Source organism: Poecilia latipinna, unplaced genomic scaffold (genome assembly GCF_001443285.1).
Source record: "Poecilia latipinna isolate Pla-1442-1.1 unplaced genomic scaffold, P_latipinna-1.0 Scaffold2321, whole genome shotgun sequence".
NCBI classification, from domain to species: domain Eukaryota; kingdom Metazoa; phylum Chordata; class Actinopteri; order Cyprinodontiformes; family Poeciliidae; genus Poecilia; species Poecilia latipinna.
This window is the reverse complement of record NW_015114937.1, coordinates 71,519-97,134: the sequence shown is the minus strand read 5'-3', so window position 1 is coordinate 97,134 and position 25,616 is coordinate 71,519. Positions and strand designations below refer to the sequence as shown.

Below are 25,616 nucleotides of genomic sequence, written 5' to 3'. Positions count from 1 at the left end.
GATCGGAAACAATCGAGCCGCTTTACCCCGAACGCGGAAGCTGAGGTGCAAAGAGCCCGTTGCATTATACCCAGAGATCATCTTGTGTAACAAGTCTGAACCGGAAGTGATCCACGCCATCGTCGTAGACAAGCGCAGCACAAAGCATAGATGAACCATGACTTCGACACCAACAAAAATAAAGTAGATTAACACAACTGACCAATGTGGAAGAGAAATATATATCAACAAAACCGCTGCTGTGGGAAACGACCTCTATGAGACAGTTACATGTCAGAAGATGTGGGCAAGCAAGCTGCCTCCGACCTCCCTACACGAACTTCGCGGCCTGAAATCCATGCAAACAGCTTTGTAAAGGTCGTACGAACTCCTTTCCCTACAAGATTGTGGTGACTGGCAGAGTAAGTACCTGTAGTAACGTACACGTAGGCTTCATGTCCGTCGTAGCAGATGGAAGCTATATTAGCTATGCTAATTCTGGTAGTTCGACGTCTTCGGAAGTAAGTACTACAGTAAATATCACATATATTCATCTTAGTGTTAAAAAGAGATTAGTATAATGTTCAAAAATTATAATCGAGTAATGCACTTAAATTGTTAAGATATGAAAGAAGGCCAGAGCTAGTTCTAAGCTTGTGGCTTGTTTATTGTTGTCGCAGCTAATCAATGACACCTGCCTGCCAAGATGGCTGTCAGTTACAAAGTTCGGAAATGTGACATGACATCACATGAGAACTACGTAAGCCAAATCTTATTCAGCACTGTAAATTTATATTCCACCTAAATTCATATTCTCCTATAAAAAGACATCCAGAAACTGCCTATAAAGCAGTTTTTTTTTTTGTTTGTGCCACGAAGGTAAACCATCATGGAAGAACACATCTCACAACAGCAAAAACTTTAGCAACCAAAATATTTTAATCTATTCTCTCCCTTTTCTGAGTAGATATCTTTATATTCTTTTCGGGTTATATTTTTCAATCTGTTAAATTTTCTCTTATGCCTATAATGTTTGCTTGACTTCACCACATTTGCTGTGGAACTGCTAAACAACGTCGTGACTTCCGGCTAATCAGTTTTGTGAATCTGCCACTTTTTTTCCTCGCCATGGTTTTGCAGTCCAAGTTCATTCATGCTGAAGTTGTAACAAGTCAAAATGTTCCACAATAGTGTGCATTAACAGACCTGATTACTTATATTATCCCCTGGCATCAGAGCCTCTTCAAAGTGTTTGGTTAAATTTTATATTTCTTGGGAAACACCAGTGGGGGAAGTCTGTTTTTGGAGTACTTATCAACCACTGCCTCAGCAACCACATCCAGTATCAAGAGGCATTTTCTGAAATACTCCTGTCTGATTAAGGTGTCTGTTCCTTCTCTTTACGGAAATGAGAAGCTGAAACCTGCTAATAACGCTAAAATGACAGCAAGACCTACTTTAGATGTGAATTTTGTGTTTTGACAATAACATCTTAACCATTGGTTTGTTAGCATTGAGCCTTCCGTTTGTCTTAGCGCTGAATGCTAGCTTCTAGCGGCCTTCTTGAGGATATAACTGTACTGCATGTTTTGGAAATAATACATTTTCTTTCTTTTTGCAATTTTTGTCTTGGGGAACTCGTGATCTAAATGCATTCAGTGACTTTCTTGACACTCCCATTAGCTAATTTCTTAATTATGTCAAGGCTTTGTTTACTTCATTCATATTGAGGTTGCATTAATGTTTTAATATATGTCTGACATGCTACCCTATTCACTATAGATAAACTATGTTCCACAGGGTAGGTAGTTGGTATGGATGGAGAGGATGCAGTAAAAACACCATTGCAATGCATTCCTTTGAAAGCGTAGTTCTGCAGGTTGTCTTCATTTTCCTACTCTGGGTCAGACTCTGGCTCCAACATGTAAGGTTGGATGGACAAGTCTTCCACCGCTGACACCTCTGATAAACTTGAGAATAAAAGTTTCTGTGCTGGTAGATGATTGTATTGATGCTTTTAGATCTACAAAAATGGCTGAACGCGGTGGAGTGGAACTGAGCTCCGTCAGTTTTCAGGGCGTCAAGTTAATCTTATTAATCTTAAACTCTAAGAAACATTTCTTGTCATTTATCACACTGGCTACATGCAGAAGTATAGCACATCTAGCGCTAGTCAGTCATACAACAGAGTGAATGCTTGTTTTATAATATGAAAGATTGCTATAGAAAATGAGGGAAGCCATTGAGGCTTTTGTACTCATTGTGTAAATCTTAGCTAAGCAACCTGATGTTTCCAAAACAGTCATTTTTTTAATTCTTTCAGGTTGCCTTAAAAAATAGATGTCTTTAGTGTTTATTGATGTGTGAGCAGCATCTCATTTACTGTTCCTTTTTAGTTTGTTGCATTATCAACAACATGTGCTTCCAGTATTAGAGTCGGAAAACATAAAGATGCATATGCATATTGCATTTGTAGGTTTTCTTTGAAAAGCGCTTTTTTTTTTTTTTGCATCGTGCTATAATTATCTCTGTTCCAAGGCAACATGCTCCCAGATGTCTCCTCCTTATGTTTCTGAAGTGAGTTTCCATCTGGCACACTTCCACCAAGGCCACAGACTCTCCCTTTCTCTCTGGTCTCCCCTGTACACTCTGTAGTCACTTTCAATCTAACTGCATTGGTGTCTAACACAACACTTTTTAATACTCTCCATATATAATGCAGATGCCACACCACTTTGCTCTGAACCTCTTCTATTCCCCTCCTTTACTTTGGTTTCTTTTTTCACGTTCATCTCTGTCAGTCTGTCTTTCTTTCCTGCAGCTATCTAGCTGCTGTGCCCCAGGAGTAGATGCCTGCTCAATGTGGCAGAGATGATTTGTTTGCTTTGCAATTATTTTCCATCAGTAGAGACAAATGGATTCATACTGCATAGAAAACCCACATAGACAAGGCCAGAGTGATGAATGCACTTGAAACCAACTGATGTCCACTCCCCATAACACAAAGTAGATAGAGCCTTTTGATCCAATAATGAATTGCTTTATGGATATAGGTACAGGATAATCACAGTGATATACGTAGTTTGCAACAAGACAAAGTTCATGTAGATGTGTTGTTATCTACTAGTGGTGTTATTCCTTTGCAGGTCAGCAGTAGTGTTCAAACTGTAGGTCATTGTTTTATTGTTTTGTTTTGGCAGAAATTAATATTATCACTTCCTGAAAGTAAAACAATACAGATACGATAAAAAAAAAACCTCATAAAATGTTGACCACTTACAATAGCACTTTGTTAAAACTACAGAAAATATATTTATGTTTTACAAATTTAGTCATAGTTTCATCAATATCAGTTTCTGTTATCAACAACCTGAACACTAACTTCTTTCAGTCAGGAAGTCTAATTACATGCTTTACAGAAAGGAATAAAATGAATAGCATCTGATTCCAGCAACTACTTGAATAAAGAAATACACAAAATGTTACCTACTCTATATAGATTCGCAATTGCTGTGTTTGGGTTTGACTTTTGTTCCAAAGTAAATGGTGAAATTAGAACATTTTTGTACAAATTAGATCTTGCTTCCGAATTTTGCCACAGTCAAATCTTTGAGACATTATTCTACAACCCAGTTTGTAAATTCATTCTGATTTCCTTCTTCTGTTGATTTTCTTTATCTGCTACATTCTGCCATTTATTTTGCTCTGCTAATTAGCTAAACCACAGAAACTTCTGCCAACCAAAGCAATTTCGTACAGTGATGTTATTATGGCTTTTGTAGAGGTCCACAACAGAATTTTATTTGTTGTCTAGATTTGGGTACACTTTGTGTCCTCAAACAGTACATGGCCATGTATATGCTTATAGTTGTACTCAACTATAATTGGAGAAAACATTGGAGAAAATGTTTTCTCCAATGTTTCTAACCTTTTGCATTTTAAAAGGAAGCTTCATAAACAGAGTTGACGTGATTAGTTATTTCTGTTTGTTTTATAGAACTGAAACACACGACCACACTGCAGACCTTTGTCTATGAACTTTCAAACTATCCTCGGTTAAAGAGATTAACCTTTTCCTCCTGACTCACGTCTTCTTGATTTTCCCCTTTCTCCTGCCTCTGGTCTTCTTTCTGCTGTTTAGCCCTGTCTCCGCTTTTGGAGTGTCTGGTTTGACAACTCCTTGTCCCGTCGCACCCCTCCTCTTTTTGCCTCTCCTTTGCTCTCCCTCCCTCCTTTTATACGAAGGGCAGGTTCAGGGGTCACCAATTACTCTAAGAGGGCTGAGAAAGTTGTATGGGCTCTGCCCTCGGGGCTGCCATGTTGTATTATCATCAGCGAGATTGCAGGTACGCTGCAGCCACTGGCTCCCGGCACAACAGCCACAACCTTAGCCTGAGCACAAGGTTGTATAGGCTCAGTTAGACTCAAACTTTTCTCATGCCTGAGTGGATGGCTGGCTCCTAGTCTGCCTCCTTCTCTTACTGACCTGCTGGGCAGAACTAATACATGCCTAGACTTCAGAAAACTTGGCTTTGTGATCATATGCACAAGGACAGTATATACATATTTCACTCAGCCTGTCATGATAGGGTAGAGTGAATTTAAGTGTGGATTTAGGTCTTTGTATGTTTTTAGAGTTTTCCAATACATGCAAAAGGCAGAACCAATGGAAATAATGGGAATCAAGCAGTATAATTGCAAGTACTTTGCATAGGTGCAAAAACATTGGGGATGATGTTCGATAGCATGTAAAAAAGATGTTAGACTTTTGACCTGAAGCAGTGACGTCTGTAATTACTGTTAATTGGGCAGTGACTGAAGAAAGTTGATGTTTTCAACAAGGGACAAGTATGTTAACAGTCTGTTTAACAAAAAGTCATCAACAAATTTCAGCATATTACACTAAGAATCATCAGCTCTTCATCACCCCCATTTGTTTTGACATTAGGCCTGTTCAGACATGACATTAACACAAATCCTTGCTGGTCCTGATACAAATGGACAGATTTAAACCTGAGGGTTTACACCTGACATTAAAAACCATCAAGAGCAATTAGACCTCAGCTACCTGCTCAGGATGCAGATAGACACGTTGCCGTGTCCCTCAGGCAACGCAGACTTCATCCACAGGCTGTTTCTTCAGCAGCGATGATACTTCATAATAGAACTACGTCAAAATGGGTGCCGCTGTGAAGCAGGGGGTAAGTGAACAAACAGTAGTTGTGTTTCCATTACAGATTAGGACAAAACATTTTTTGACATTCTGCTAACGTTGAAAAAACACAATTTTGCAATTGGGGTGTTTCCATTCAATGAAAAACTCAATTAAGATCTTGTGAATAAGTTTGTACACACGGTGATATCCCAGGCCATCATCCTCCTACCTCTTGTTGTCTACTTCGTCTCTTTTGCCTGTAGTAACATCTGGTTGTTGATCACATGTCTGTGATGTAAAGAAAAAGAAAAGTGTTTACATTGGAGTTTCACTAAATACATTATTTGATGCAGCTGAAAAACCACCTCAACGAAGCGGCAAAATTATTTAACAAAAAAAATGTGAGTTTTTCCAAAATTGATACGTTTCTATTAAGCAAATTATATTTTCGGAATTCCAGTTTGCGCAGTTATATGGTCAGTGGAAATGCAGGTATTCTTAAAAGTTATTTTCTTTTGTATTTAAAGGAACAGCGCCTAATTTTAACATGGGTGTAAGAACAATTCAGATCAGTAGTACTCTTTCAGTGTGAACTAGCGTGATTTGCTTTCATAGTGAAGACAGTGATGCCGCAAATGATCAATGAAAATGATTTGAGTGAAGTTCTGCTCAATCTGTCCTGAGGTGCATTCACACCTGTGGTCTTTTGGTCAGGGCAGACAGTACTATCAAGTCTGTGTGTGGCATTACAAAGATTAGACTAGTCAGTTTTCTTAAAAGTTAAACAGAAAATAGCAGTTTCTGCCTCCAGCTTGAGTAAATTGCTAGACTTGGTGTGACAGACTTTAAAGCTCTTTCAAAAACCTAGAACGTGCCAGCGTTTGTATCCTACCTCCATTGGTGTGTATGCTTTTTTCTTTTTTTGATTTTTCAAATGTCCATCAGTAGAAATCTTCTGGTACATTTAGAGGCCCGGCCCAGTGTTGTTTTGTCCGGGGCCAACAGAAGCTGCTCAGCCAGTTGGAGTTGAAACGGCTCCTGAATAGAGAATCCCAAAGTCTGCTTCAGCACGCTCAGCCAAACCCCTCCGTAATTGCAAAAACAGCACTTGGTCCAGTAATAATGGGTGCACGTCATCTCCAATCCCTACTCGACCTGTCTGTCCACACCACAGTGGCAGCAATTACAGACTCAGGCTCTACCCTGGATGTGCGTAAAGGCAGAGAAACAGTAGACTTTGTGTATGTGCATGAGGGGGAGGCAGGTTACAGGGTGCATGAGAAACTGAAAGAAGTGTTTAAGTACACTAGAAAGAGCAAATACAGACGTGCTTTCAAGGGAAATTAAACATTTTTTACAGACATTCGTATTTTGCTGTAAGATGTCAACAGGGAGACCTTTAGTAGTTTATTTGGCAAACAGCTGCAGCGTTTGCCTTTTGGATTTTTCCAGCTCGTTGACAACAGAGTCACGAAATGTCAGAATTAAGTTGACAGATTAAATCCAGACAAGCAAAAATAAAGGAATATGTTTCATCAGCGCTAATTCAAATACCAACAAAGCTTTGAAACTAATGTGGCCAATTTCTTCCTAAAGTCTGTGAGTCACTTCCTTTACTAAACATCCTCATGGCTACCCATCCATGACTCCTACAATGGCCATCACAAGGATTAACTGGAACACCGACTGATCTTTCCTGTTACGCTGCTATTGTTTTATTTGATTTTTCCCACAGGAGCATGACGAACTTGTGTCGAGGTGGACAATGGAACAGAGCCGCGGTCTGACCCCAAAACTAATTTGCCAGCTTCGCTCTTTTAACAAGTGCCAGTTTCATCAGTGCTGAGTTTGTTTATCTCCTCCTCTTCCCTTTATTTGTTGTGATGTTCTTCATTCTCAAGCGCAGACTTGTAAAAAGAGATTAGGATGTTTTGAAAAAGTTCCTGGGCTCTTCCCTTTGCCTGATGCTATTCCTGGCTAGTCTTTTGTCAACAAATACTGTAGATGGTATACTTTTTATTTTCCTTTCACATAATTTTGATCTAGTAATTCTACAAGACACATAGGACCGATTAAAAAAAAAAAACAACAACCTGTCTTTTTGCTAGCAAATTAAGATCTGAGATTCCCATGCTGTGCTCATGTATTTGTGATAATCTCTTTTTTTATATTGCTCATGATTTCTAAAGACAGAATCTGCTTTTGATTTGGTATGAGCGCCATTGTTGCCGTATAGTTGTACCACAACAGGCAGTGTCTGGTTTCCGAGGGGTCAGAGGCTGGGACGGAGTAGCCGTAAGCAGCAACGGTACGTGTGAAATTTGACACAGCTCTGCACCATTTGTGTGCGATTATGCTGATTTCCTAGGGCAACTTATGTCGGCAGCTTCTCACAGACAGATAGCTACACCGTGTAGAGATATGCGTTTACAGGAAAAGCCGGTGTGCCAGTTTAGAACCTGATACTTTCAAATAGGCTTTTAACTAAAAGTTTGTGATGGTTTTATTAGTCATATTGTCTCTGCTCTTTAGGTTTTGCAATAGGCTAACCATGTGCATAAGTTAAAGAAGACAAACTTTGGGTCCAGCGCTGGAATTATGTAATCTATGCAGGCAAATTTATCTTTGGTCTGAAAAGACTCAGGAACGAATGGCTAAGGCATTACTGAGAACTCGGCCTGGACAAGATGGCTCTAAAACCTGCAACAGTATAAGGTTTTGATCTCAGTCTATATCAATGATTTTTGATTAGCTTTTTCTTTTCAATATCAAACCCTGCCAAACTGGTGTCGTGACCTTTCCTCTCTTATCTACAATTTCTTCATAATTTTCTCCTTTTATTCCATTCCACCCCGTTCTTTTTTTTATTTTTAAGCAGTGATGCGGCACAGCTTGATGTGATTGATGTTTCCTGCCAAGCAGTTTGAAGCGACTGATTGTCAGGCATACAGGTGTTGTGTCCTCTGTGGTTCCTTTGCTCTCCACTGGTTCATTCTGTTACACTCCACCATGATTACCTCCCTGCACGTTACACATTTGAATCTTTGTAAGTTTGTCTTGGTTTTCTTAATTAAATCTTTTTTTTTTTCCATTGAACTAGCTGCCACCTTTTGCCTGCATTTGGCTCCAATTAAATCTGCATTATGAAAAATCGCCTTAGCAATTTCACTACATACTGTAGATGCGACCCAATAAAAAACATTATTCTGGTACTTTTCATCGCAGTTAAAAATAGAAATAAGCAAAACTAATAGAGGAAGAAAACAAATAATTGTCAAATGGTGCATTTGTGGGGAAAAAAAAACAAAACAAAACAAGATAAACGTATTTAGTCATTTACCGAGCAAATGAGATTATTTATTTTGAATCCTTACAGGCATCTCTGAGTTACTCATGGTTGGACAGTCAAAAGCTTCACTCGAGATAGTTTTAAATATGTCTGATTCACTGATGTTAAATCGGGGTGACAAAGTCAAATGCTCGAGTTGAGATGTCATTCAATATAAATGTCAGTACATGTAATAAACATTTTAGGCTATTCTCAGCTCTCCACTTGGTATTGTCTCTTTTATCTGTTCTTTGAGGGACTGCTCTTAGCTTATCTTTACAGTGTTCAGTCATAACCGTTTCATCTTTCCCTCCCCTCAACCTTCATTCTTTTAGTTTTCGTAGGTGGAGGTGAAGTAAAATGCAGCTGATTTAAGTGGTTGTGTCCCTGAGGCATTAGATGTTGTGCTTCATTCTGTTGCAGCTCAAGACCATTTTACTTCTATTCCTTATGCAATGCTGAGAAATAGTGCATGCAGCACTGCTATTAGGTACACAGATGTAAGTCCATTTGTGCTCTGCCTAGAAAAGAACTGGAACCTAACATTTGACAACAAAGGCTAAGTTTTTACCAAACTTCTCCTTTTTTGTACAAAAGTGTAACTATTTGAACATTGTCCTTGTCAAACTGATGTTTACATGTTCTCTTACCCAGAATTCATCCTTATTTGGATTCAACCAATCATACATATCATTATGAACTTCCTAACTGTGTGCTGGTTCCAATTTTGCTGCCATAACAACTCTGGCCCATCGAGGCATGGACTCTGCAAGATGAATGAAAGTGTGCTGTTGTATCTTGCACTAAGATGACAGCAGAACTTGAGTGGGACCTCCACGGATTGGACTTATTCGTCCAACCATAACCACATCCTGGTGGGACACTGGACCAGCTCTGCACCCTCAGCGGGGTCCTGGAGGGTGCAGCGGGGTGTGCCCAACCAGTCTGTGTGTGTTATGTGGACTTGAAAAAGGCATTTGACAGTGTCTCTCATGTGGTGTTGTCGAGGGTACTTCAGGAGGATGGGGTACAGGTCCGTACTGTACCCCATACAGTAAGGTCACTGTAAGTCCAGTGCCAGACCAGAGCTTGATCCATATTGCTAGCAATAAGTTGCAAGTTACTTTTGTATGACTTAAGCTCTTTTCTGGTAAGACTTGGGTTCCAAAGGTTACCCTTTGTCATCGACTCAGTACATTCCCTTTAAGAACAGAATTTCTAGAAGCAGCCTTGATCTCTGGTGGGAGCAGGTCGAGTGTAAAGTGGATGAGGATCCAAACATGAGACCGTAGTCATGAGCCAGAAAAGGGTAGAGTGTCTCTTTGGGCTCAGGGATGAGGTTCTGCTGTGGTGAAGAGATATTTACTGGTTGAGCTATGTTCCTATCCTCATCAGTGATTATAAAATCTTGGTAGTGAATAATAAAGATTGAAGCGACCGAAATTAGTTTCCTCCAGGGGATTTCTGGGTTCTCTCTTAGAGACAGGGTGAGAAGCTCAGACTAGAGACGCTGCTCCTCTTCGTTCGAGAAGAGTCAGTTTAGGTGGCTCGGGTGTCTGGTCTTCATCGGGAGAAGATCCAGAAGAAGCTTTAGGGACTATATTTCTTGATGGGCCTTGGACCGTCCTGGAGTTCCCTCTGAGGAGTGGGCCTAAGTGGCTGGGGAGAGGGGAGTCTGGGCCTCCCTGATTAGGCTGTTGCCTCCCCGAACCGACCCTAGAAAAGCATAAGTTAATGGATAGGTGGGCGCTTAAGAGGCCACACTTAAGCCTGATCAGTGCATGCAATTATATTGCTATTTGTTTGAACATGCATATTAGTGCCAGATTGTATTTTTGTAAAACTGTCAGCAAAGATCAGCTGTTTAGTTACAAAAGTAGGTCACTTTCCAAGGGAAATGTGTGTTTGGACGTAGATTAAATTTAGCTTTATCATTGAAAAAAATAAAAATCTAGGTTTTATTTTGAAATGGGGAAAAAGACCAAACAGATTAGATTAAAAATGTTTATTACTGAAATAAAAATCACTGAGGTTATAGTAGTGGCCAATGCTGTTCATTTCAATTTATTCCAGAGGAGAATGGATTACCCTACTTGGCCTTGGGAGAGAATCTGTGCTTTTTAGTTTGTATGTTCTGCTTCCTTATTGAATGTTTTATTTGTTTATTTACAGTGTAGAGATTGTAAACAGCATCCCTGTAAACAGTGGCATTCAGAGCACTAAATGATCTAATATTGTACCTCAGCACAGTTGCATCCGAGATCCTGTGCAAATGGACCAAAAGTCTACGGCCATGATGGCTCACTAAATGCACACTGGGATCGTTGGCCTTGCTCTGTATAATGCCAGGCTTTGTTGGTCATGTTTCCTCAGGGAGAATAGGAAAAAAGCAGAGGAACACTTTAAAAGTCAGCAAGGAAGAGAGAGAATGAGGAAAAAAATCCCTGAAGGCAAATTGCAAGAAACATCAGGGCCGTTAGACAGAGCTACTTTAGCTGTCATGCAAGAGTATGTGAACGCACCAGTGAACGCACACTGTCAGCATCAGTGAACACACACAAACAGTCAAGATGGGGACAAGCTTTATTATCAGCTTTATGGTGTGTGAAACATGCTCACTTAAAGCTCAAATTGTTTCTGGGTATCAAAAATCTGTACCAGATCATCTCTAGAGCTTTTTTAGTTATTTTTTTTTTTAGTTATTTATTGTTGTTTTAGGTTTTGTCACCATTCATGACTGTTAAGGCAAAGAACCTTAATCCTGCACAATTTGCTCTGTAATTTGAAGTCAACTGACAAGTTGAACCAAGCAGCATAAACTCTCAAGAGGTATTTGCTTTGTCAGAGCCGATTAGAGGGAGGCAGATGCTCTGGGATGACATGAGATGCCACTGAACAGAGCCGTTGGCCGCCGCCGCCTGTTTGCCATGAGATGCGTCGACACAGACAGAATGACACTCAAAACGTATTAAATAAAAAAGAAGAGAGAGAGTTGTGTGAGAGAACTCAACCATCTTCTTAAGGATTCCCATTTAACTGCTCTGCCAGATCTGATCTTGTAAGTTTGTTTGCTTGTCCAGGCATGTGTGTGGCTTTAGTTTAAAAGCTGTGTACACAACCGTGTTTGTTGTAATGGCGGTATGCTAGGGACACGTCTGCATCGTTTATGTACAGCATGAAAGCGAAAGAGCTTGTGTTCTTCTGTCTCTCTCTCTCTGTGTGTGTGTGTGTGTGTGCGCATGCGTGCTTGTGTCTGTGTGTGTTGCAGAGAAACACTTTGGTGCTTTTTGTCGTTACTCATCACCATGGAAGATCACACAACACGATATGACAATGCAGAGTGCAGCTCAGCAAGTGGTGCTGGGATTTTAATTGATGTTAAAACCACCAAGTAGTTGAAGCATTAACGGGTGACACATACTGAGGATAGGATCATTTTTACAGGAATGTTTTATACTAATTGTTTATGTATAAAAAAAATACACAACAAATGAATTGTATTCTTAAAAAGGAAATGTTGATTTACTAGAATTTAGCCTCTTGTGAAAGTTTTAACAAATTCCCACATATTTCTTTCCTAATTGTCTTTTGTGATTAAAGCCATTTTAAAGCTTAAAATAACAGGGTTGCTACATAAAAATGGTACAAAAAAGATCAATGTAACATAAACACCTGAAATTAATTAACACATTATTTTAAGTACTTCATAAAGTTAGAAGTTTGAGCTACTTTTAAATAAATGCCACAAAATTTACTAAACCGGAATCAGATGTTCTGCAGATAATGCTCACAGGTTGGACATCAAAACAGACTCATACACATTTTGTAACATTAGAACCAAAACATCCGGTACATCTTATGTCATAAACCAACACACAATAGCGTAGAATTGTGAAGTCTTAAAAGCTTTGCATACATTTGTGTAAAATCCTCTCTATGCTGAGACCCCTAAGTAAGATCAGCTCAACCAACTGACTCTGGTCAGATGAGGGGAAAAAAAAAAAGTTGCAATATCTATGCAGGAGTCTGTAATACTACTTGTAACATCAGCTATTTCAGTTTGGCAAATAGGTTTATTCATGGGTGTAAGCAACACTGTTAAAGCTGTACTCTTCCATTTCACCCTTTTCACTTTTCCCTTGAGCTGTTAAACTAGTTAAAGCCAAATCCTCTGCATATGACCATCTTTAATCTTGCATTAGACCAAAGTGAGCCTCTGTTAGCATTAGGCATTGAGCTTATTACACGATGATAAATCTCTCATGCTGAGTTAAATCATTTGAATTGACAATGCAGAGGTTCAGCAAGGCAAATAAGAATAGCTCTACCTTAGCCTGCCAAAGCTTAGCCTCCCGGCTATTGAAAAGGACACCTTTAGGCTCACCACAAAGCTAATATTAGCTTAGCATTAGCGTTAGCAAACAGTGGGATTAATCAGGCTGCTGGGCTGTCAAAACGCATAACTGCATGCTTCCAAGGGTTCCTTTGGAGTTATAATCCTGGGTCTCGGCAGGCGATGACCTCATGGGCTGGACTGGTGCCTGTGGGAGGATTGTCTAGCAGGCCACTCATAGAGATTTGCAGTGTCTGTGTGCGTGTGTTCTTTATGGCGGATGGTTTTATTGAGGACCATGCCACAGAGAGAGCAGTGAAACTGGCGAGTTGAACTTTTCAAACGTGCACTGGAACAGAGCTCCAGCTGTTTTGTTTGGGCATTTTTATACTGTGTCTCATAGAGATGCAGTGTGTGTACGCCCCGGGATATGGGTGCAATGATATTTCAATTGTCCCCATGCCACATTGCATCAACAGTGTACCGTGTTTTTCCTCACGGCTACAAGATAATTGAAAAGGTTAACCTGTCAGTTTTATCCTATGTTATTTGTCTTTACTCAGACTAAAATAGTGATGAGACATCTGTGACTGCCAAGATGGCACTCTCACTTCAGTCCTTAATGACCATGAGGGCATCACTCAGAAATGACGGTGCTGCTGTAAAGCAAAAATCCCCTAAATTTCTAATGTTACCATTATTCTGTCCACTTGGGCCACAATTTTGAAGCATGAAGTAATGCATAGAGAAAGAGGAGGCTAATCTCTAGGTACGGATGTTGTACATCTTTTATCTTGCCCCATCAGCATCACTCACAGCCCTGGAGTGACAATCTATGCTGAGAGATCTCTACCCCAGGCTAACCACCAATTTATAAAACCCTAGGTTCACAGACGTGGGTCTTTGAGGTTAAAATAACTCCACATCGTCTGACAGGCAAACACAGATTGGAAATTAAAAGTCAGTTGGCTGGGTCAAATGCACACACATAATGGCCAATACACATTTGCTGACGGTTAAACCAGGGACTTTAGAGGCAGATTGCTTTGCTGTCAGGATCACATATTGTCAGTGGCTCCAGCCAGCCATGGACTTCATCAGCTAGAGAGACCCAGGACTGACTGACTCCATTAAGCTCTACAGCTGGGGTGAACAGCCAGTATGATACAGAAGGCTGCTCCAGTTAAGACTAAACTGGTTTTATATGCACCATAGTGTACTTTTATAAAGGTGTTTTTTATGATTTCTGTCCTGGTTTGCAAATGAATAAATAAATAAGTAGAACAGACTGCTAAAGCTTTATGTTAAAATAACAGGTAGTTTAAAAAACTTGTTAGAAGATTTTGTCTTAAAACATATTAGGCTTTAATTAGTAGTAAATGCAACATTGATCAACATAATTGATGTGTTCTTGCTTGATCATTTTCATAACATTTGACAAAATGTAATGTTTATTGCTTGTTTTATCATTGAACTGCATTGTTACTGAAATTTGCTACACAAATAAACTTCACTTGACTTGATTCCCAAGGTGGCAGCTTAAAGCAGATATAAAGAAGCTTATGTTTTTGCTTTTATGAATCCGTTTAAGACCTACGTGTATTTTAAGTGCAGTAATAATATTAATTGTTTATGGCAGCAGTTTGCTTCTTGGCCATGCCCCAACACAAACAGTAGACTGGATATTTACTTTGGATCCAGGGCTTCTAAGAAGGAGCTGTCCTGCTCTTCTAGCGAGGTAGGATCTAGGTGAGAAGTCCCGTCCCATGCAGCCTGTGGACAGATAGAGGAGGAAGTCCTTCCTGTTCCAGTTATATATAGTACTTCAGATGACATCACATAACTTTCTTTGCTGAAATTACTCCTCTTCCTTCTTCTAGAGACTGAAAGTGGATTAATGCAGTGCATTGTGGGATTGAATAGTTCTTATACCAGTCTCTTTGTTTCCTCTGTGCAGTTTAGCCCTTCATGGCTGGGACCAAACAGCAGTGATGCTGCTCCATACACAACCCGCTGTGGGGCTTTGGGCAGTCCAACATCTTTCTGTCAAAACCAGGATTTACTGCTCCGTCAATCTGAGCTACAGTATCTTCTCTACTGGATGAAGCCCACGGGGGCCAACCTTTACTTCCCACACGCATCAGTGAGACTTGATCTAGACCTAGTTCATCACTTCTCCTCCCGGGATAAATGACTGGAAGGTTGTCTAATAAATACTTGAAAAGTATTTTTTTAAAGACATTTTCGGCAAGATTCATAACTCCACACCTGAATACTCAATACAGTTACTGTAGATGAGCCAACATCCCTTTGTAGATGGTTAGCACTGACAACAACAAGGTGACCCTGGGATTCAATGGATGACAGAGACATACTGTTTGTTCTGCCCAACCATCTATGCAGCTAGTTAGGAGTGTAAACGCTTCTAACTATTTCAGTAGATTATCACATCTAGACAAATTTAAATATATCTAAAACCTTCAATCCAAAATTCAGAAATTTGATCAATTGTTTTTTTTTTTTTCATGCTAAATTTATATTGAAACTTTTGTTCACAATTGAGATATTTGGAGATATTTTCAACCAAATATAGTTTACAATCTTAGCTAGGCAAGTGTATATCTACAATATTTCACTAATGGCACACTAAAATCTTTTAAAGAGTATCGTTTTGTTATTTAATGTTAAAGGTAATTGTTGCGATGATTGAGCGACATCGGGGATTAGTAATTGTTCTGCATTCACCTAAATCTATTTATACAACCACATACCCTCCTCTGCAGAACTTTTACTGGAAAAAGTTCTTCTGACATTAATCATTAAAACCATTAAACCATAGATTTGGTTAGGACTTAGTTTTGTGCTGGTTTAAGAACTGTTACATAAGCAGGGGTTATAATTTGGATCAAGAAAAGTCTCCAGGAAATCAACCTTCGAGGAGACGAAAATGCAATGCAATGTGTGTGTGTGTGTGTGTTTTGTAGAGTGCGTATTCGTGTGTTAGTGCTCTCTCCGTGAGAACCAGTCCTGTTGCCTTCCAGCTGAGTTGATAGATCCAAAGTCGAGCTAATCTGGTTTTACCTTTAGCCCCAAAAACAACACGAATAATCCTGGAACAGCTGCGATCAACCATGAAACGACTGATGGCTGCTTGTTAGCTGAGGTCAAGGAGCCCAACAGGACGAGACCTTGAGAGGAACGACAGGATATTGAACTAATCATCAAAAATTATGGCAAGAGTTATACACAAAAAACTACATAATAAAACTGGCCCTTTAACAATTTTAGCAAAACACAGGTTTCCTTTTTCCACCTTTATCTTTTTTTTTTGAAAGCCAAAAATTCCAGATATTATGAGTCCTGTTCTGATGACACTTCACTTTCAGCACACTCAAAATTATATAAAGCGGCCAAGATGCTGAGAGCCAAGAAGAGTGATGGGATGAGAGCTGAGCTGAGAGAAAAGAGGCTGGGAGAGGGTTACAAACAGATGAATAAATGAGTTAAGTGGAGAGTAGGGAATTTGTGCTTTCCTCCTCCCCCTTCCTGTTGCACCGTTGAGTGTATAAGTGCACTCCCCCTTCTCCTTTTGCTTCACTGCATCTCTGCTCAACTCCCAACAGAAATTGCTCGGTGGCATTAAATATGTAAAATTAGCATTTTAAGTAGAATACGTTTCTGTGTCACGCCCTGCTCTCCCCGCTCATCCCCTCCGCCTGCTGCCCAGCCCTGAGCGCATCAGCCACACAAATGCATGCATGCATATGATATGAATTTAGTCATCTCCATAGTAACACCCGTGGGGGTGGGGCTTTGGATAGAGGGCATGAAAGGTGTTGGCACTAAAACTGGATCTGATTGTATTAATTCTTTATTTAGTGAGTTTGTTCAAGGAGTTAAATATACAAGGGCTCTGCTACAATAAAGACCAAAATCCAAATTTTATATATATATATATATATATATATATATATATATATATATATATATATATATATATATAAAAATTCAAACCATCTGGCTTTTAAAAATATTTTTATCTGCGGTATTTAATCTTTGCAGACATTAGTTCAATAAGTGTCACACGCGGAAAGTATATTTGAATGCATTATTTATTATTTATTCTGGTAACCTACTCACTGCATAATTATGTATGGCTTTACTAATACATTAGCATATAGAGCTTAGTATATGTACAAAAAAATGCTTCACTATATATGAAGCACTACATTTCAAGAGCGTTTCACATTAATTTTATGGATGACACTAAATGTAAGTTAAAGGTTACTTTTATTATTGCTTTTATTAAAAGGTCAGTTTAATTTTTTTGAGGTTGGATGCTACTTAGAGGTTATGATCATCTTACCTCCAGAAACTTTTAGTGTCTTGTTTTGATGAAACTGAGAAATTATTCTGAAATAAAGACGTGCCAGAGCAGGGTTAAAATCAGTCGACCTCTATCTGTTTTCGTTTCTAGCGACAGATATTTTTCCCATCCAGTGCTTTTGCAGATCACCCTCAATATACATCTACAGCACAGAATAGGCTAACACAAGGTAATTGGTATTAGCATGTCACCTGGAAGAAGCACAGCTTTGTCAGTGATTTAATTAGTCACATTTAGCTGAATTTGTAAACAGAGTAATGCCTAGCTCCTGCTGACAGTGGATGCAATGCTAACTTTGCTCTCTATTTTGATTGTACTTGTTGATAGTTTGGCACAAAAAAAAGCATTTGATGAGGTTTCAGTCAATCTGGCCTGTGTGAAACAATCCTAAAATGTTACTTTTTTAGGAGCATTTTATTAATGAATTGTTCTTCTTGTATTATAAGCTTAATGCATTGCTTTGAACATCATATCATGTTGGGGGTAGTGTTTCAGCTGCTCTCTTCTTGGGACTGAGGAGATGTCGCAGCACTGTGTTCGATGACAAAGACGAACGCGGGCCACAGCAAGACTCACCGTCACCGATAACACCACAGTAAATGTTTGGAAAACTGAACACAGGTCCTGGTTTTTAAAACTGGCTCCACAGCATATCACACAGGCCCGACTGGCTGTGCTGAACAAAATAAAAGACCGCAGTCAAACTGGCATTATGAGTTTCACCAGGTCTCTACAGGTAAACTACTTTCACTTTTTCCTTACATGGTTAATTAGATAAAGTCGGACTTCAGTGTGAAGTCCATATCCTCCTTTGTCCCAGCCAGAGTTTCTGTAGGGACTAATAAATCCCTGAAATTAAATGTCTACTTCTATGTGAAGTCCATAGGTAGACTTCAATTGTACGTCATCATCCAAGGCAACCATTCAAGTTGTTTTTGGTTTTAAAACATTTCATAATTAGCTTTTGTGCCTTTCCTTTCTTAATTGTGGAAAGTTTTTCTCCCCCTATAACTGTGAGATAGATAGTTTTAGGTAATTTATGTATATTTATATCTGATACAGTTCATTCTCTGATATAAAAACGGATAGAGCTTTTAGCTGCCTTTAGAGAAAAAAAAGACCTCAAATTAGGGGAAAAAGGAGAGTGAGAACTTAAAACACACACAGCCAGCACCTTCTCACCATGTGTTTTTGCTTTGTGCAATGTGTTTTAGCCTCCAGCTCGGCTGTCCGTCTCTCGGAGTCTGTATGGGAACCAGGCGCTGCAGACGAGATCATTATTGCCTCATTCATTAGAGTCATCGTTTAAGGTTCGGATCTGCCCACTGTCCAGCTCAGGGCTGTTCTCAGGACTCTCACACACAACAGCTTCATGCTCTACAGTTAAATGAAAACTAGTCCTTCAGAATAATGCTTCACTCATGCTCCTTTTGTTGTTTCTTAGCTTATTTAAATACTCAAATTAGACCAACCAAACAAGGAAGAGAAAAAAAAAAAAAAAATCCCAGAAAATAAACTCTGGCAGGCCTTTCCATCCGAAGCGTCCACATAATCAATCATAACCGGGGGAACACAAATTCATCAGCTTGGATCCATTTTGCTGTAGTTAGAGATCAAAAGGTTGCAAGTTGACTATAGGAAGTCCAGGTACTAACCCAGACTAATTTATCTAACATGGGGGAGATTTAGCCCCCTAAGGAGACGTGGACATGGTTTTTCTCCATCACCTCGAATATCCTCGATGGGGCTCGAGGGCACTTAGTCCTGCATATCCTGTACGCCGTTTAACATTCCATTGATCAGATTAATTGCAGCTGATTGTGTCCTGTGTGAGGAAGCCTGCGAAAGTGCACATTTACTGACATAATTTATAGGAGGCATGGACGATGGAACATTTTCTTCTTTTGATGGGAGTTTTTGAGATTAAATAATAATAACACGAGTTAAGCACAGCGGTGGTTTTACATGAAAATTTTGAAAACTGTATCAGGATGACAGTCTTTCTTTTTTTTTTCTTTACATTTCCAGAAGCATGTCCATCACCGCTCTTCACTAGATATTGGTCAGAAACCACAATTTTATTTATTTTGTTTATGTACTGACTTTTTATGCTATTTCCCCTTCTCAACTACTTGTTATGCACACAGCCTATATTTCTCTGCAATTATAAATAATTGTTACTTGAAATTTGCGGGAGCCTGGAGTCTCCTGGTTCTCCTCACCACTTGAGGGGCCCGTCAACCTCTGCCTTATTGGTTTCGAGTGTGCGTATGTTCTCACTTGTGCACACACATTTCACACATTCAGCGAAAAGCCAGCACTCAGGAAGTAGCTCTGCTTTGAAGGCGACAATTCATGTTTCCAAGCGTTGAGCACTTATTGGAGGTCAGACTCAGGGTCTATTAGGGCCCTCATATTCATTACGGTGGGGTGAGAGGCGAGAGATCTAGGGAACAACAATACCCTCTAGTTAACATAACCTCTGGACTCGGGATGTTTTTCTGTTGGTTTTTACTTAACTCCCAAGGTCTTGAAAAAACATTCAGTAATAAGCACCATTGAGCTTCCTCGCATTTTTTGTAATGATTCATCCTTGGAGAAAAATATACTAGATTTTTCTGACAAACCGACACAAACTGGTGCATAACTTTGCAGTGAAAGGAAAGCGACAAATCATAGCGTTTTCTTACAAATTAATATCAAGGAATTGTGGTGTACCTTGTGCCTCGGTGTCGTCACAGGTTTGGTAGCATTACAATTCTTTTAGTGCATGTTTCTACCTGCTTTGCACATCTAGAGATGCAGATTGTTCCCCCATTCTTCTTTGCAACAGAGCTCAAGCTCAGTCAGATTGGCTGGAGAGCACCTTTGAACATCATTTTTCAAACCTTGCTGCAGTTTCTTCATTGTATTTTACATTGGACTTCCACTGATCCAATCTGATCTCAACATTTTCCATCTAACCTTAAGCTCTGATGAGGTTCACCGTCCATACTAAACAAAAACCTCTATGTTTTATTATTGGGATGATTCGTTCAGGTTTCAAACCTTCTACTGTATTTTGCATGTGGATCAAAAAAGTTAAACTTTGATCTCCTAAATGACCTGAGCATCTTCTTTTTTATGTTTAATTTGTCCACTACTACAAAGATCTCTTACTGTTTTCTTTCAATAATTCTATAGTCATGCCATTTTTTTTTGCACAAGCTGAACTTTTAAATTAGCCAACTAAAAGCTCTTGTCAACAGATTCTCCCACCTGATTTGTTGACCCCTGCAGCTCCTTCAGTATTACGATGACTCTTCTATGATTGTGATAAGTTTTGCCCCTCAGTAATGCTATTTCTGTTTTCAGGTGACGGAATGAGCAGTGGTTGCTTAGTATTGGAGACATTGCTTACTTACTACTACTATTCATTCATTCTCTCTGTAAACATTTCTCTGTTCTCCTTGGTCTTCGTGATGCATTTTGATCCCTGATGTTTTCTAACAAACATCTGAAGCCTTCACAGAACAGCTGGATTTATATGGACACTAAACCACACACAGATGGACTCTAATTACTAATCTGTGCATGTAATTAGGTGACCTGTGAAGGGGCTGTATAGTCGTGCAGTTGTGAGCCTTTCCACATATGTATCTCGGGTTTGAATCCAGACTTGGGTCCTAGTGAAATACATTGAAGAGGTTTTTTACGATACAAATGTGTGTCATTACTTTTGCAGGGCGCCGGATCCTTGAGTTTTAAGTTATTTTTGGGATGTTTCTACTTTGTTAGCCTTGAAGTTCTTACTCACGAGTAGTGTTAATCACTCAGTATGTTTTTAGACTGTAATTTATTTTTCATAAGTCCAGCAACAAAGGGAGTATTTGTATGTCATATGAAAAAGAGCCAAAGGCAATGGCCAGGAACATTTGAAAGACGGTGGTGAAAATCCCAGTGATGATTATTGTCCAGACATTGAGGAAAAGGCTATTCCAATCCACTGCCTGAGGATTAATGCCAGCGAGTATTTCCCTTTTGTGTATTTTGTGTGATTATAGACGTCTTTCAGCCTGTTCCAATGCGGCGTTACGATGCAGTGAATAATTTCTCTCGGACTCTTTTTTTTTTTCTTTTTTTTTCTCTTTGTCTCTTTTACATTTAAGTGAACATGCCAAAACATACAACACTCAATCTCACACGGCCTCAGAGACTTAAATACGTACGGCAGATCAAACACACGCACACCTCTCAAGCCCCTTCAGGGACGACACTCTACACCACATGCCAAAGCACACATCCTTACTTAATGCAGCATTGCCTCTGAAAGTCCTCGGCATGCACACAACCCAAAGTGTGTGCGTCTCCGCGTGCTGCAGTCACGTCACTTTAGACTAAGGTGATCAGCCCTGCGCCGGCTTGGCCCGGGCCCCGCGGGGGTATCCCGGTGTCTCAGTGTCCTGGAGTAGGGAAAGCAGAGTGTTGGATGGAGTATCCCGTAGCGCCTGGCTGGCTCCTGGGCAGTAGACAGCTAAATCAGTCACAGATTGGATTATGAGCGGCAAGTTATGAATACATCTTTCTTGGAAAACACGAGCTGTTGTGAATGTGTCAGGGCTGTTTATTAGGAATCTGGTTGTCGTGTGGATGGAAAGTGCACACTAACACCCAGAATAATACCAAGTAAAGTCTCCTTTTGTATATTTTTTTTATATCATTTTATATTGTTTACTTGATTTTCATTGCATACTATGAGTATTGTCACCCTCACACTCTCTATTTCTCTTTTCCTTCTTCTCAACCCTCAGGTCATAGATTCAGTTTCAAAGTGCTGAATCTCATCTGAAATCTGTTGCAATCAGTGCAGCGCTGAGCACAGAATAAGACTGTAAGATCTGATATCCCTGTGTTTGTGCTTGATTGTGTTCAAAAGCCTTTTTGTTGCATTTATAGACCCACAGAATCAATAACTCATCCAGTAGTGAGAATGTCTGTGAAAAATGTTGGACGATGCAGTTTTTCTCCATGTATCAGGACGCTACACATCAGTACAATGCATTTCAGTGTTTACGTTGAGAATCGTACAAATGTGTGGCATAAACGGTATTGAGGTTTTCAATGACAGCAGTGCTTAGCTACGAACCCCAAGTTGTTTGTTGTTATGAATCTCCTTTTCTTCTCCATCATCATCGGCACAAGGTTGTAAAACTGTCAGTGTCGCACAATAAAACTTAATCCTATGCTTCAGTTGTTCCCAGTCCTTTCAGCGTCCAACTCTCTTTTGAACAACATTGAAAGTAACGGGTAATCTCATTTGTCGAATAATTATAAAATCCAACTAAAAAATATTCATACACTTGGGAGATTTAGGGTCAAAACAATCTTTTAATTTTACGAGCATGTTTTTTTTTTTTTTTTTTTGGGGACTGGAAAAGTGTTTTGGAGCGGTCCAGCCAAAGGCTCGACTTGAATATGATATAGAGAATCTGTGTAGAGAGCTAAAGAGATGCATGAAGGGATCTGAATATGAACTTTTCTGGATGTGAAGAGCATCTGAATATCCCAAACTCAAAAACTCTCAGCTCAACAAGGTTAGTGCGAGCCCCCGCATTGTGCAAGTGTTTCTTCAGTAGGCTCTCCATGTTACTCCATTTTTTTTTTTTTTTTTTTGGGCTGGATTTTTTCCCACTTATCCCATGTCTGTTACAACAACAATGAAGCAATTGAAAGCTTGATATTTCAAGCTTTTAGTATCAGCTTGAAATATTTTGATTTTGTCAGTTTTTCAGTTGCAGCAAGTCCTTGATCTACAGGTTCAGGTCAACAAATTAGAATATAACTGAAAAATTTATTTTAGGCTATTCAACTCAAAATGTGAAACTCTACATATTCAGTGATACATTTTAAATATTTCTGTCTTTTATAACGTACAGCTAATGAAACTGCAACAACGTAAGACCATTAAAATCACATTTTTAATAGACACTTTTCTCTCTCCACAATTACGGGTAAGACTGCCGACTTGTCAGATGTCTGGCAGAAAGTCACAGACACAAGGAGGGTAAACCATAAAAAAGATGGCTAAACAAGCTGGCCGTTCAAAGAGTTTTGTATCCAAGCAAATTCATGAAAAAAATGAGAGGAAGGAAAAGTTGCAAAAGCAATAAGCATGATAGTCTTGAGAGAATAATGAAATAAGTCATATTCAAGAGCTTGGGTGAAATTTGAACTTATAGGACTGCAAACATGTATATGTATTGGTCTTTTGCAACAATAAATGTTCACAGATTTTCCTCGACGGTTAGCCCTAATTAAATTTTAGAGAAAATATACAATCTCTGATTGTGTCACTTTTTCAATTAAATTAATAAAATAAATGGAATTGCTTTATGATATTCCAATCCTGTTAAAGGAATACTGTGACTGATTCTTTTTTTTTTTTTCTGTAACCAGAAGGCAGAAAAGAATTAAGAACAATTTCAATTTAAATACATGAAAATTGTCCTTTAAGTGAACATTTATATTGTGAAACAAGCACAGTGTTTATCTGCTCCTTCTCTGGGTGGCTTTTATCCTGCAGGGATTTGAGTATCTGACCTGATCACCAGGAGCTGATAAGATGAGTGCAGTTGTTGTCTTTCATCGCCTCGGATGAAACATTCCTCCGCAATAATTTGGAGCAGCCACACAAGCTGTTAACACAGATAGGTTGATGGCTGAAATTGCAACTTAATTTTTGTATAAAACCGAGTGAAAAAGTTTACGGCAAGCATTTGAGGTGAATTCAAGCGCAGTGTTTTGTTTCTTTTTTGGGGGGGACCTAAAGGGAAATGTTTGTTTTATGTAACTTTTCCATAAAAAAGCTTTAAAAAAAAAAAAACATAACCTGCATTCTTGACTCTTTGTCAAAAGATACTATTGACAGCAAAGCATGACAGTTTATTTCAGCAGCAGCTTTCCTGCCAGTTGAGCGATCTTCGTGTCCCTGAAGCTCAATTGAGGAGTTCTTTGTAGCTTTTGTTTGTGGTCACTTTGCTCATGTGCCAGCCAAGTTTGAAAAAAGGCCCAACCAGTTCTCTGGATTGTTAACAACATTTAATCAAAGCTCAATCAAAGTCGCTGGCCTTTCTCCCGCCCCTCACCAGTATGTCAGTCAGAGGGCTTCTTGTCTCTGTCCGCTGACAGATGACCAAAAAGAGGCCTCTGTACCGTCTTATCTCCATCTAACCCTGCTGTCAAATCAACTCTAACATGAAAGAGAGACAAGAACTCCCCCAAAAGTAAACTGTGTGGTACTTTCTCGAATGCAGCAATGGATGCGGGCAAAAGTTCCATGACATAAAGCTTTATTAGTGACCACTAACTTTAAATGCTACGTTTTATTTCCAGCTTTCTTCTTTTTTATTTCCAGCTAATTCAGTTGAGCACAAACAATAAATGCACTGACTGCACTGCATATAATGTTACCCATATGGGAACGGTCAGACGTACAGCTCGGGTTCCCGGCCCATATGCTGACCAGTCCAAGTATCAATCACTGAATCCAAAGGACTTAAAAGAGCCATATTGATTACCGATACAGCATCATAAATCAGGCAGCAGACGTACAATTTTTCACTGCATGGAGACACAAACTGGATTATGTGTTTCTTATGAAATTATTGCAATAAATCTCAAAGACGTGTTGTACAGGACAGGGAGATGGAGATGAAGTCGTAATCAGCCCAGAACGTGGTAGACGTTACGTGACTTGGAACTGGAAAAAAAAAGAAGATAAATCTTCTTTTTGGAATGATGGTGAAAAACAGATATTTTTGTGTTTTTATCTCACCAATCGTGCATCAAGCGTATGATTCAAACACACACACGCTCCATAGAGTGGACACATGCTCATCTATTGCTTTGCCAAAGGGCATACAGGGAAACCACTGCAATAAGAGCATTTCTAGCTTTGAAATGTTTCCTATTCATTTATTTATCGTCTCCACACACCTCAGCAACATCGAGTCAAGAAGTGTTTCAAGGCTTTTAGTCGTCCAGAAGAAGCATGACGTCTCAGGGACTTCTCCGCGTCAAATCCAGACAGTTTTTTATTTTTTCTCCTGCTGTAATTTGTGCATGTTTTTTCATCCTATTAGTTGTTTTGCCTGTTTGCTCAGTTTCCATCATAATTTTGTCATTTCTAAGATAAACTCTGCAAAGTTCTGTGCAGTGCAAATAGAGCAACTATTATTTGCCACTTCAGCCCTGAATGAAAAAATATATTGTGTTCAAGCACTTGGTTTGCTGTATATTTTTATTGATATTCTTTCAGACAAGCAGTGTAAAATAAACATTTTCATGTTAATATTTCCTAATTGGGTGGCTTCTGAAGGTAATTAAACTAGGTTTTATTTAGCGTTACTGGAATAAAGGGGACACGATACAAATTGTATATCTTACTTTATCACTT

General features: G+C 39.3%; 1 long non-coding RNA gene across 2 annotated transcripts in view; it reads left to right on the top strand.

The window, feature by feature from the left end:
- The first annotated feature begins 67 nt into the window (after positions 1 to 67).
- LOC106937341 (uncharacterized) overlaps positions 68 to 25,616 on the top strand; it is a 36,893-nt gene continuing 11,344 nt past the window's right edge. For both annotated transcript variants that reach the window (XR_001422367.1, XR_001422368.1), the window contains exon 1: positions 68 to 401. This is a non-coding gene — a long non-coding RNA (uncharacterized LOC106937341). The remainder of the gene's footprint in view (positions 402 to 25,616) is intronic.